Source organism: Osmerus eperlanus, chromosome 28 (genome assembly GCF_963692335.1).
Source record: "Osmerus eperlanus chromosome 28, fOsmEpe2.1, whole genome shotgun sequence".
Lineage (NCBI taxonomy): Eukaryota > Metazoa > Chordata > Actinopteri > Osmeriformes > Osmeridae > Osmerus > Osmerus eperlanus.
The window spans coordinates 6,528,233-6,543,049 of NC_085045.1; positions in this window are offsets into that span (position 1 = coordinate 6,528,233).

Consider the following 14,817-nt stretch of genomic DNA (forward strand, 5'->3'; position numbering starts at 1 on the left):
TCCCGAAGCGTCCGGGCTGCCCCGGGGGAGGAAGCCGCGCGCGTCACGTCTCTCGACTTTTAGACGACGCCGAGCAACGACATTTCAGACCGACAACAACACCAGCAGTGTACAAAGGAACAGACGAGGGCAACACAGGAGATGATGGATGAGTAAACGGAAGGAGAGAGAGAGAGACAATGAATTAAAAGCAGGGAAAGGGTGCCAGACTTGTGTACGGCGGAGAAGGAAGAGAGCTATGGGGGACATGCTCAGATAGGAAAAGAGATTTGGTTTGTTTGGGAAAAGTGTTGTTTTTGGTCGGAGTCAGTAGGAAGACGTGGTCTCTGAGGGAGTAGGCAGGAGGGGTCATGTTGGCCAAAGGAATGCACTCACACGGGTTTCGTCACATTACTAGGCCGTATACTATTCAGAAGACAGAGAGCAGACAGCAACTACACCCATCAATTATTACATTTAATCTTATTTGGAGATCCCAGTTAGGGTTTTTAATAATGCATCATGACTCTGTGGTGACCGACTCGAATGAATTACGGACCCGTCATCCCTTGTTTTCGTTGTGTATTGGAACTGCGTCCCTTGCGTGCGCGCCCTCTTGGATTTATTTATGGGTGTTGTTTGTTTGTGGCCCGGTTCCCCAGTACAAGGTGAGCAGCATCTCTCTTGCTGCTAGTCCCAGCTCCTGGAACTCTAATCCTATTTACTGTAAGTTATTTACCGCTCTCTGAGTCACACTGTTATCCAAACCTCTACACCCCCCCCCCCCCCACACACACACACACACACACACACACACACACACACAGACAAAGTGTTATTTACCTTGATTGTTAGCATAAGAGCATAAGCAACTCTCCCCAGCCCATGATTGAGCAGTAACTCAACACTTAGCGTTGATGGAGCTCGTCTGTTGGGCTACTTGACCGCGCTGGCCCCCTGGTTTTCGGCAGAGAGAATGTAGGAGCCCGAGCCTAGCTCAAAGTGAAGCGGTTGCCATGACGAACGATCACGGGATGGCCCTCCTCCGTCCGTGGCCTTCAGCGGGAGGTGTAGGGGCTGTATTGACGGAACAGATGGAGGGATCGAGTGCGCCGGGATGTTGCTGCGAGGCCAACCCTGCCCACTCGTCCTCCTCCGCCGTCCTCCTACAACTCGCTCTCGAAAACCTCCATCTCCGATCGGTTTTGCATTCCACTTCTCAACTCTGTCAGTAAATAAACACAATCTGCTCTGCTTCTGTGGCGTTTTTTTTTTTTTTTTACCTCAGCTTAACTTTTTTCTCCCGGTCTCCAGTTTCCATCCATCATCCTGTCATGTCAAAGAGAGAGAATGGTTGACGCACATCACCTCAGGCAAAATCTGCATGGCTGCCTTTGATCCTTAACCGTGTTCAATCCCTTCTTTTCCTTGTCTCACCATGTCCTGGAACAACATGCTCTGGTTACAATAAATGAAAAGTACATGACAGTACAGAAGTGTGGGGGGGGGGGGGGTATTAGCATGCATATAATTGGTGTTAGTACATCGTAGTTTTACATGTACTTTAATGAAAGACACCTGCCATGCCACAAGACAAAACTTGCAGAGGACAGGCCTAATTCAAACCGTTACAGTTAGTCATTTTTGTGGTCAGCTTCATCTTCTTTTGCTCTCCGGCTTTATCAGCCCGCAAAATAGTTCCATCCATCACCCGCAGACAGCGCAGCGCGCTCCACTGCACACCAACTAACTAGCTCACAGAAAGAGCCAAATGCTTTACACGTGGCTCAAGATAGATGTTTTGTTTCTAGAGAGGTCCACTCTGCATACAGGGATAGGCACACAGGTGAGAAGAATGCGCTATGGCCTACAATTAAGTTCTTCCCACAGTCAACACGCATCGTCCACATGTCCTTGTCTTGTAGTATGTATGTTGGACACATCTCGGTTTGGAAGTTATGAAGACATTGGCGAACAGACCCACTGAACACCGTCATATGGCACACAGCCAGTAAGACTATTTGCCAACTGGTGATTTAAAAACTATTCGCATGAATAATTAGCAGACATTTGGAGAGGCGAAGGACAGACAGTGGTAGGCATACTTAGTCGTGGGAGGGAAAGACAGACACTGTTTTTCATTCTTTGGACTGCAGACTTTTGCGCTGCCTAAAGGCACAGGATGCCTCCAGCATACAGAGTAGACCCAAGTGACGTTTTAAGTCACGACCAGAAGGGAACTGTTAAAGCATCTTGACAGTGTGTTTTGTGTCATTTGAAAGGTCATTCTCCTGCGTGGGCGATGTAGGCACAGTCAACGAAGGGATTTGACAGTCCCGCTTGCAACCCTACACTCAAAAGTAGCCCACGCGCCAGCCTCCTTTCCATTCGGGGCTCCCGCCTCTTACAGGAGACACTCCGGTTGGTCCTTCTAACGGTCAGTCTACACGCCCCGTACTGGTGCCTGACACCAAGGACTACAGATGACAGCGTGGAGATGAGCCCCGCCAGATGACCGCTACGTTCTACGCTGGTCTTGCGCAACCCAATGCTATCCGGTTTTGTCGAATCGAGGAACTTCATTGATGAGATCCAACAGCTAGTATAGGTTCGACGCTGTTATGGGATTTGTGGATGAACTTCCCATTCGGTCAATGGATTCTGCTGTTGGGGAATATATGAGATCGTTGTAACGGAGTGTGTGGGACCTTATTGCGTAAGAGAGTTGTCCGCTTGGAGAGTTTGGAGTGCTGCGTGCTCTTCACAACGGCAGCATGAATAACTCAACGAATAGACTGGTAAGTATTATTCTGTGAATCCAGGGCAGTTTTATATGATCAAGTATAAGGTAAAGGTGCACAGTCGTCCAGAACAGTGCACAAGAGAAATACATTCCGTTTCGTTTTTCCCAAATGTGCTTCGTCGCTCATTATTACAAATCAAGACACGGGAAGCTTTTGGCAATTCCACGATAGTGGAAAATTCTACGAATGCACTACCGCTGTTGTCATCATCTGTCGTTCCGTTATTGAGAGACCTTGTGGACACTAGCAGGTGCGTCTTCTTCTTGCCAATGCGGGCGCATCGTTGAAATGTCCCTGTATGACATTAGTGAGTTAAGTGATTGCCTTTTTGAAAGTGTGTGTATGTGTGTGTTTGCTCTCATAGTCTGGGCCATGTAATGTACATGCATATACAGCTTCACTCTGAAAAGGACTGACTTTAATACATTAGAGCCACATTAACCCTCTCTGAGTGCTGGGTCGGCATTGTTCTGACTGTAAGATCCCTGCAGTCGAAGCACCCCCACACAGACACACACACCCACACACACACACTTCTGATGTATTGAGCATGCTTTGATGCTCTTTGACGTTGTCCTTGAAGGTCTGTATGAGCAGTTGAACAATATGGCCACTGTTAGCGGGCATTTCCTGATGGTTCCTTCATCAGCCCTTGTGTGTGTGTTGGGGGGGGACAGGCTTTTCCAGGTGCCTTGGGAGACGGTTAGTCACAGCCGGATCTTTCCATCACTGTCTAATCACACTGCCGTGAAATGACGAGTCATTTCCTCCTACTAGTTCCAGGTAGACCACAATAGTCAACAGCTATGTCATGTAATGCGTAGTAGACTATTTCCCCCCCAGCTACACTGAAAGAAAAAGTCTGTTGAATTTACATAAATGAAGTATGTACATTGGTTGCACGCAATAAAATCATGTTTAGCCAACATGAATCTTTCATTGGAATATACTGAACAATTTTACATCAGACACACATGGTTTAATTACACAATTTAAACCCAAAGATTTCATGTTCAATTAACAATAAAATCATGTTTTGCCAACATGAATCTTTCATTGGAATATACTTATTCCATACTTATTAATTATATATTGGTAAAACGATTGTATTACGCAATTTAAACCCAAAGTTTTCATGTTCAACAAATTTAAGCTGGTTATGTATTTTTTATGCTAGGGCCATAATCAATGTATTTTTCATGTTTAATGTACTATATTTATTCAGAATTTGTTAAATTGACATCTCTACTTGAAGTATGAATTTAGTGGTATGGTATGAACATCAATATCATATCAGTTCAACAATTAACACAATATTCCTTAAATGTCTACAAAATAAGCACCAGGACACACTGAACAGATTTTAAGTGTCTTTGCACTTTTTATTTTGCGGAACTGCAAACTGCAAAATAAATGGGTTCTTCAATGCACTATAGAATTTTTAAATGTGCCACTGCAGGTAGCTCAACAAAAAAAATCAAACAAGGTCGTTCTACATCCCTACACATTTCAGATGGATTTATTGGTATGGTATGAACATCACTATTATATCAGTTAAACAATACACAAAATTCCTTAAATGTTTACAAAATAAGCAGGACACACTGAAGAGATGTTCAGTGCCTTTGAACTTTGGGGAATCGCAAAATAAATGTTTTTTTCAATGCACTATATAGAACATTTAAATGCTGCATCATGTGAGTAAACCCAGACTTCAAAGTACAATTTTAAGGCTTATTTAATATGAACACACCGTGACATAAGGAAACCATAAACAAACACAGAGGGGTACCACAGCAGGATAAAGAGGTCATCTCGGAGTATTAAAGAGCAGTAGAGCTGTTAGGATGTTAGATGTTAGAGAGTAAAGGTGTTGGACTGCAAGAGGAGTTTTATGAAATTCTAATGTGAAACAGGTACGTCTTTTATGCTTTGTACAGTAGTTATAATGTCTCTGCACTATGTCTGTGTTTATGAGTGCGCGTGTGAGTGCTAATCAATTTGTTGTTGTCACTGTCTTGAGTAATAATATGGACTTGTTGGTTTTAAATGTGCCACTTCAGGTAGCTCAAACAAAACAAAACTTGAATAATGAAAAAAAAGTGTGATGTACAGAGCATACAAAACGGAAGAAAAAGGAATTCAAACGTCGGTCTCAAAGAGTTTGATTTTTAGAGCTTGTGCCCTCTTGGAAAGCGTGCTTCCTTCCAACTCCATGATAACTTTTTGTATCACCTCAAAGGTGTACCTCAGTTGAGCAGGGTAGTCCAGATTCAAGTTGTACATAAGACCAAACAGCATGGCAGTTGCACATGCCACACTTGGTAGCTCCTGCAACACTGCTTGACTTTCAAGGACAATCCCGACGTCTGCCACTTCACCCGAGTCACTGATGGTAAAGATTCCCACTGTGGTTTCCTCAATGCCCTCCTGGATGGCAGATCTGTCTGCAGTCTGGAGAGGAAACAATAGTCTTTGTTTTATTTGGAATATGCACATTGGTCTGAAATGGTGTCACATTTTTGGTTTCAGTTCTAATATTCACACAAGATGGTTATAATAAAAAATATTATAATAAACTTCTCACGGTAAACTGAATGCATCCCATTTCTGCTCTCAACAATACATCAGTTTGACTTACCACATACTCCCTCATTAGGTGCGCTGGGTCCTCATGGAGGTAGATGCAGAGTCCCTTGATGATGCACTCCCTTGCAAACTCAATGTCATTGTTCTGGAAAGAGAGTCTTTTCATTGGTCTTTCCCCCCCTCCACATCTCAAAAAGATATAATTTTACACACCAACACCACTGTAGTACAAACACTCTACATCATTTGCAAGCAAAATATCACATTACACTTTTTAAATCAGCATCGTGTTGCAATACGTATGTTTTTTTTCTGGAATAAATGTACTTGCTTGATCAATGGCTTCCCGGATGGTCTTCAGTCTATTGCCTATCATTCCTCCTCTTTTTCCAAACAGCTTCAAAAGCCCAAAGGTGTGTATGTCAAGCTGAGACAGGAATCTTGATTGGAGAGGCATTGTTGTAATACGCTTAAACTCTGCATTTATCTGAAAGCACACAGTCAAAGATTTATAATAACCTATATTCAACAGCTACAATACATGACGTGCGTGTGTGTTTGAGTGTAGACTGGCTTCCAGGCTAGCAGTTCCTGAGCAATACACCTGCTGAACATGCCATGTAAAAAACTCCCATACCTCACATACGTCGAAGAACGCTGGCCATCTTGCCCTGATGGTCTCTACCATGGGTTCATTTGAAACCACTTCTTGTCTCCTATATGCAAATGTTCTGTCCATTTTCACCTTTACTAGCTCCCTGTTGTTCCTTCTCTTAACATCAGAGAGAAGTTCTTCTCTGAGCTTTTCCAAGCTCGTCTCAGATTCCCCAACTGGAAAGGGGGGGCAGTAGTTTACTTCAGACCGCCGAGGTTTCTTTATGGCAGCAGCAGGACTTAACTTTCCTTCTGGCTTGTGCTTCAGGGAATTTATCATCACTTCAGTGCAACCTAGTTTTCTCAACTGAGTGCGGTATATGGCAAGTTTATTCCCCAAACTAGCCTTCCATCCGGCACAACCTGTTACAGAACCTTTTTCAGTCAAGCAAGGATGCTTTGATACAAGGGCCTTCGCAACCATGTTCAACTCGTGGCCAGAGCAATAAAGTTTGGACTTTACAATTTCTTGCACCAAGGCTTCTAGAATGTTGGACTTTAGTCTAGGATCTGGAATAAGAAGTTTGCCGTTCTCTTTGTAAGCAGTATTGCCCCTGTCAAGTTTGAACTCGGAATCATATGAGAACTGTGGCACATGGAAACTGGCAGGCCAAGCTGATCTTGTCAAGTGTAGTGACTCGGGGGAAGACAGAATATCCGTATCAAGAGACCGATGAGATGAAGATGATTCACTGGCAGGTGAAGCTGGAGGCAGAACTGAAGGAGAACTGAAGGGGGTTGCAGCAGCACATTGGGAATCTGAAGATGAACTCTCAATCCGGATTACTTTAATTGTCCCTCTATCCTGGAGTTCATCTATCGATGTGAGGTTCATGAACTCATTGCCGAATAGTGAATCCATGAATTGAAGTCTGAAGGCACAATTAAGCTCACACTGTCTCTTTACTTCCTCAACCATTTCCTGAACAGATCCAGGGAAGCCATCTTGAAACTTCAGTCTTCGGCAGTCATTGTCTTCTAAAATAACCCTCATCACTGTGGAGGCAGACATTTTGCAAATTCTTAATCTGTGAAACAAAAATGCCAGATTTAATGATTACTCAGTGTGCAAATTATAATGTAACAGAGTGAGACAGGCAATTGTGCAGTGTAAATTATAAACAGAGGGGAAAAATATACCAATTGTAGGGCTGTAAGAATAAATTTAGGGATTATAATGTAATTTGAATATTAATGTTGAAATTGCCAGTTGAATGTGTGTATATATATATATACGAGAAACGAGAATGTGTGTGTGTTGGCAAACACACATTCTCGTTTAATAATCTCAAATAATAAAGGCATACAAATTCGAATGGGATTATAGAGAAAGATTGACAGCCCTAAACAATGGACAAGCTGTTTAAATGTGATACCCAACACAATCAGTGTTTCCCCTACCATTATATTAGGGGGGCGCCCTGCCCCCCCTGGAAGATCAAGTAAAAAATAAATATTAATATTTTATATATAGCACCCGATCACAAAATAAGTAATTTCAGGTTACCTTTCCTATAAAACAGGTGTATAGCTTGCTCTTTTATTAAACAAACTAAATGGCCTTATGTTATTTATCTTATTTACACGAAGGCATGTCATTTCTGTCTCTACATGGTCGCCACCTTTTATTTCATTTTATGTCATCAACCAACCTTTTATGAGGATATGTCTTTTTAAGGTTACCATGCGGCTTGTTCCAACTCGGTAATCACTCAATGGATAACCATCCGTCAGTTCATCAAGTGCCAGAAGTTTAAGTTCTTTTGTGGGTGACGGGTTTAGTGCAAAGGCTCTATAGTGGTCACTGTACCACCCACACAGCACATTCACAAAAAGGAACAACTTGTCATTGATGACACACATTTGAAAGATTTCTGCAAACTCCGGTAATCCATATGCTGACCCATGAGCAACAACCATACCCTTACAGTACTGTATTCCAAAACATGATGCCTTCTTGGCAAGATGCACTTCAAATGTGTCAGGGTACTTCTGCCTAATAGCCTGAGCCATTTCATCTTTCACCACATCTATTGGGACTGTGGATACATTAGAAACCTCTAGGTCAGATTTACCATACGACGGAGAGTTTAGATGGAAAGCAATCATCAGCTGATGTTTTGAAGCCAAGGTCAAAGGTATGTTCCTGAAACAGCTGGTATGTTTAACAATCTGCTTGAAAAAACTGTGCTTGGCCTCAAAGCGCATTGTCCAATGTACGACAAGAGGACCAAAAGCACGGATCATGAGAGGGTAGTGCTCTAAATAGTGGTGCTTTGGTAGAAGTCTGATATCAGGAAACTGCTCTTGATACCTTTGCCTATGTTCAATAATCTTACTTTCAAGGTAGGAAATGGATTCATCAGTATGTACTGGCGCAACAACAAGTTCAACAATCTCTTTCAAATCCATGAGCACAAGCCATGCTGGCTCATTTTCTGGTATAAGTGGTCCTATCAAAAATGAAAGCAACCTCAATAAGGTCCAGTTCTCATGAGCATTGCCGCCTATGGTTTTACGACTTACAAAACTTATTGGTACTACATGTGGTTTGTTAGTCTTATCTGTCCATTTATAGGGAAAAGACAATATGATCTTGTTAAGGTCATCTAATTTGAAAAAACCCTTTGAAATAAGTAATGCAAGGCAGTGAGAAAGCTCGGTTGGCACGATTCCTTCAAAAAGATCATGAGCAAGATCAGGGGGATAGCCGCTGACAACATTAAAGTAAAGGAGATGTTCAGTTAAAACACACTCTCGTTTAACCCCAAAGCAATTTTTGTTAGTCTCCTGTGATGACTTTACATGGCATTCATGAAGCTGTTTAGTTCTTGGGTTGAAAACACCAGATGCAACACAATGGGATTGGACATCACAACTCTTTCCTGTGCAATACCGGCAATAGTAGTCTCCGGAAAAGCTTTCAACAAATCCAGCCATGCTGTGAGCTCCCAGGTTGTCTGCAGCCACAGTCTGCACTGTACCTTTAAGAGATTTGCCTAATAGTGGGATATATACACCATCCTCTAGAGTTTTAATGTCTTGTAAAAGAGGCTGTAATACTTTTGTATAACCATACTTTTTTACATGATCACTTTTTGCTAGCAACGCCAAGTAAATCGATGACAAAGATGAGTGGGAACCAGGTGGGAGGTTACCAAGTATCCAATAAACTGCACAAAGCTTGTGTTTCTTTCTAGACGTGCCTAGAGGGTTACATGTCTCAAAATCGTCCACATAAAGGCCTAGTGATATTCTTAACTCGTCGTTGTTTAAGAAACTGTTCTCTTGAAAATGGGAACCATCTTGGGGGGCCTTATATTCATAAAACTGATCATGTTGAATCTGCTGCTGTCCCCTATGATTTTGCAAGACCTTATCAAGTATATGTTGCTGACTTAGAATTTGCTGCAGAGACTTCAATATTGGTACATACTGAAATGTGTGATTCTCTTTTGCGTCCAAGACATACGTAGCTGGTTCCACAACTCTAAATATTTTCTTATAATATTGTCTGCGTTGATACGAATTACTCAATGGGCCACCCTTTTGTAAAGCTTTATGCACTGGGGTAGCTGAGCAAACTGCCGTGGCAATTTCTGTTATAAGCGATTGGTCTATTTGGATGTTGTTGCTTTGAAATATGTCACTAACAATACTACTAGACAAAGGGATAGTAGGAGAGCTAATCAAGTGGTGGAGCTCTTGTAAAAACTCATCAATGGCTGTTCCTGGTACATGGACCAAATATTCTAGTTTTAATAAAGCAGCTGCAAGTTGTTGCTCAATTAAACCAGCGAGTTCCCTGGGCTGTGCATTAACATCCGAGCATACGCATGAAACCTCATCACTATCATCTTCCTCTCTGTCAGACAATGGTGCATCTGTTGGAGGTGCTAGTCTAGTGGTTCTCACTATACTTGGTTTGAAGTCAGTTAGTGTATGTGGTGTATGGTGACGACTTCTATGACTTTTAAAAGTGCCATAAATATTGGTTTTAAAATCGCAACCTAAAAACATGCAGGAAACACTCTCATTCCTCTTAAGATGTGTGGTAATATGACTAAAGTAGTCTCTTTCTGTTGCTAAATCCTTACATGCACATAAGTGACAACAAAATACAGAAAGCGCTGTTGGTTTCTGAGAAACTTGTGTGGAATGCACTCTATTATGGTGAACAATTAAAGCATTCCATGTTTTAAATGAGCATGGGCAGGTCAAATATATACAGGGATAGCGAGAGGTGCGTCCAAAATGAACATGTTTTAGTTTATAATGATTCAGAAGTTCAGACCTACTTGAAACAGAAGTTGAACACGCCTTACACTTCCACATTCACTGCACAAAGAGAGAGATAAAAAAAAAAATGGAATTTGAATTGAATATTTACACTACATAAAATAGAAAATAGTCTTGTGAAGAATAGCCTACTCACCACTACTATAAAGCCTTTGGCAGACCCTCAAACCACAAACGGAAACAGTAACAAATTAGGATCTGTGAAAATATTAGGCTACATTAAATACACTTCTAGGAGTCTGAATTCGTCGTACAATGATTAGAAACGAAACTTATTGCGATAAACTGACCACATATTGGGAATCTACACGGTTACTTCCTCGCCTGGAAACATTTTACTTTAAAAAGTAAAATATTACCAATAATATTCACAAAAAATACCAAATAATATTATAACCAATATTATTACCGAAATATTGTACTAGTGGAAAAGGAATGCACCACCCGTGGGCTAATTACCCCATGAAGCTAAGCCAAGGAGATTATTGCTAGCTAGCTATGCAATATTTGCATCTAGCCCCATGTGTAGCTAGCACTCACTCTACAAACACTTCAGTATATATTAGGGGTGTAACGATACACTCAGCTCACGATACAATATGTATGACGATACTGGGTGTACAATACAATACGTATCACGATATTTTGATTTTTGTTTAAAATTAAATTATTTATTTCCAAAACATTTAACATTTTCAATAACTTTCTTTGTTGTACATACAATTTAGTTAACTCAGTTCAAGCGATTTCTGTGAATGCACGCATGACGCAGAGTAGGTCGCGTGCTGGTATCTCAACCAATAGGATCAAACGGACGTCATATTGTAAAAATATTGCCATAACTCTATGATACATATTGTACCATTTTTGTATTGGGATATATTGTTCCACGATATATTGTTACACCCTTAGTCCATATGTAAGCACATGACCAGTTAGCGAATGTTAACAAGCTGACAGCGTGTACAATAAGGTGCTTGAATGATTGCTTTAGATAGTACTTACTGGCGATTTGAATGCTTGGACAGCCCAGCTGTCAGTATGACCTCTTCAGTGACACTACATGCAATTGCAACTGAAAAGCTTCAGAGAATTGGCGCGCAAGAGAAAGTGTTAAACCTATACATTGAATATTTACACTACATAAAATAGAAAAGTCTTGTACTCACCACTACTATAGAGCCTTTGCCAGACCCTCAAACGGACACAGTAACAAATTAGGATCTGTGAAAATATTAGGCTACATTAAATACACGTCTAGGAGTCCGAATTCGTCTTAGCATAATTGGAAGCTAAGTTCATTGCGATAAACTGACCACATATTGGGAATCTACACGGTTACTTCCCCGCCTGCAAACATTTAACTCTCTGAGGTTATATATTAACAGTAATATATACAAAAAATACCAAATAATAATATTATAACAAAATTACAACAGGTTTTTTTAACTGCCCATGAAAAAAGATAAGCACAGGCGAAATATTGTACTAACGCTAGTCGAAAAAGAATGCACCACACGTGGGCTAATTACCCCATGAAGCCTAGCCAAGGACATTATTGCTAGCTAGCTAGCTATGCAATATTTGCAGCTAGCCCCTCGTGTAGCTAGCACTCACTATACAAACGCTTCAGTCCACATGTATAAAACTGACCAGCTAGCGAACGTTAACAAGCTGACAGCGTGTAAAAAGCGGTCCTCGTATATTTGTGTGTTAGCTAGGTTAGTACTAACTGGCGATTTCAATGCGGGGACAGCCCAGCTATCAGTAAGACAATGTTTCACATTAAAAACGTTCTCACTTACCGCAGAGATGTATCTTTGAATTTTTTTTCTGTTTCTATGAAATCCGATCTTCTCTTCAGTGACACAGCATGAAAATGAAATTCCAACTGAAAATCTTCAGAGAATTGGCGCGTTTCTAAGCGCATGCGCAGGCACGTACCTGACGTGAGTGGGGGAGGGACAGACACTACCCAAACCTAACTAAATTAAGTTCTCTCAACATGATATAGATATACAGATTACACAAGTTCCGAGATTATAGTAATACTACTAGATTTAAACATGTTTGGAAGAGAAACTTTAACAAATCATGTAGTATATATTAAATTAATATGTATAGTTTGAACAGACCGCCAATTCCCTTTCTTTCAGTGTATAAAGCTGTTTGACGGAGCCCCAGGAAGACCAGCAGTGATGCGGGTCTGTTGCACGTGGGTCTGAAAGGTCCGAGGTCTGTTTTAATCACGGTCTCTCTCTGTCTGCTGAAACCCTATCCCCTGACTGGGTTAGGCTAGTCAAATACCTTTACCTTCTCATGTTCTGATTGCCTTTCTTGTCCTAATGACGGGCTCCTTCCTGTCCTGTGTATGTGCGTGTGCGTGTGTGAGACAGAGAGAGAGAGCCTGTCTTGCCTTTGGAAGAATACGTTCGTAGCCTACTCGTAGTTTGGTCGGATGTGTGTGACCTTATCAATATTAAACTAAAAGGGATCGCGACATCAGACGGTGATCTTTCCATTTCTGGAATTAGGTCTGCATCTTCGTCTGTCCGCCGCTGCGGGACACGTCCGCCCGCGCACACACACATCCACGCACGCACACACACACAGCCCACAGCAAACTGGCCGTGTTGCCTAGTTTATTAAGTCTGAAAAGGTCATAATCCTGTAACCTTCATGTCTGTCGGACGATGTCTGCATCATTGCAGTGATACTCGCTAGCTATAGTATTCCTCTGACCTACACAATCAATACCCGAGTCACTGCAGAGTAGCTGTCTGCATCTCTCATCTCTCTCTTTGTGTCTCTTTTCCTCTATGTATCTCTTTCTCTCTCTTTTTGCCGCTCTCTCTCTCTCTTTGTCTCTCTGCCGCTTCGTCTGCTTCTCTCTCTGTCTCTCTCTGCCTCTCTCTCTCTGTCCGTGTCTCTCTCTGCCTCTCTTTCTCTCTGCCTCTCTCTGTGTGTGCCTCTCTCCCTCGGTCTCTCTTTGCCCCTCTCTCGATCTGTCTCTATTCTCTCGCTGCCTAACCCTCTGTTCCAGAAGCCGGGGTTGGGACGTGTTTCCTTAGTACAGGGTCAGTCAGGGTGGTTGTGTCATGGTCCACTGGCAGGGTTGGAGAGGTGCTCCAGGACAGACAGGTGCAACGGCCGCTGTTGGTGTACGAGGTTCAGATGTTTCGAATTCCCTTTCAGCACAACAGCTAGCTGCTTTCATTGGTCTCTGTGGTCTACACCATCAGTGTGTGTGTGTGTGTGTGTGTCCGTGTGTGTCCTTGAAACAAGAGCTCATGGTCATGAGTGAAAAATGATCGCTACACACCCATGCATTTCCCCCCACACATGCAATTTTGTGTCTTTGACTTGCATACTTGCTTGTGTGCTCTCTCTCGCTCTCTCTCGCGCACTCTCTCTCTCACTGACACACTTGCTCTCGATCAACCACAAACACACGTCCTTTAGTGCATTTCGGTTCTATCCTGCCTTCTTTTGGAAACGACCGCCGGCCCATGTTTCTGACCGGTTAGTCATGTCAAAGTACCTCGTCGACCAGGCCGCTCACCTTCGGAGAGCGACAGAGGGAAGAGACAGAGAGAGTTGCGACAGGACGTATATACTTCGGCACATGCAGAGGTCTGGAGTCTATATTCTTAGACAGGCAGAGTGATGGGTTGGCCCGCGGATTCGGAAAGACCCGGGCGAAGGATTGATGCGCGTGGTGATAAAAGTCCCGGGCCCACCTTCCAGACAGCTAGCACAGCAGTGCTAGCGGGAGCTGGATGAGGCTATTTCCTGGAGCGCGACCCAGACTGTCAGTCATCTGGACGGTGCGGCCCGTCAGCCGGCGTGATACAGCTGAGCTTGTTACCCGTTAGGATGGAGTGTAAAAGCACCGCAAGATAATGAGCCCTGTGCTGTGCGCGGCCTTTGGGGTGTGTGCGCGCACTCTGTCGCTGTACTTTGCCATCTACTGTCCTCACACACACACATTTTCCAGCTTCCTCTCAGGGCCACTGGGAGGTCGGGAGATATTTGTCCCATGGGACTTCAGCTAAATGTGAGAGAGGTCAGCCCTTTCGAACTCACACACACAAACACGCGCGCGCACATTCATCTCCGTAGCAGACATGCAGGGCCCGTTAGCAGCTGGAGATGCGAGGTCTGGAGATGCGAGGTCTGGAGATGCGAGGTCTGGAGAGCGTTCACAGTCCCCGTGCATCTCTGGGACGGGGAGACGTCTGCCTCCATCTTGTCACGGCCAAGGAAAAGCACACGTTGCTCCACATTCCGTGTCCTTCGCTTAAGGTCTTCCTTGGAGAGCGCCAGTCCAGGGAGCTGCACGGACGAACGCCCGGATGAATGGCTGTGTGTGTGTGTGTGTGTGTGTGTGTGTGTGTGTGTGTGTGTGTGTGTACGAGAACATGTGGTAACTGCTAAATGGCTTCTCCAAGATTCTTGTGTGTGGGAGCATGGTTTAGTGTGTGGTACCGGA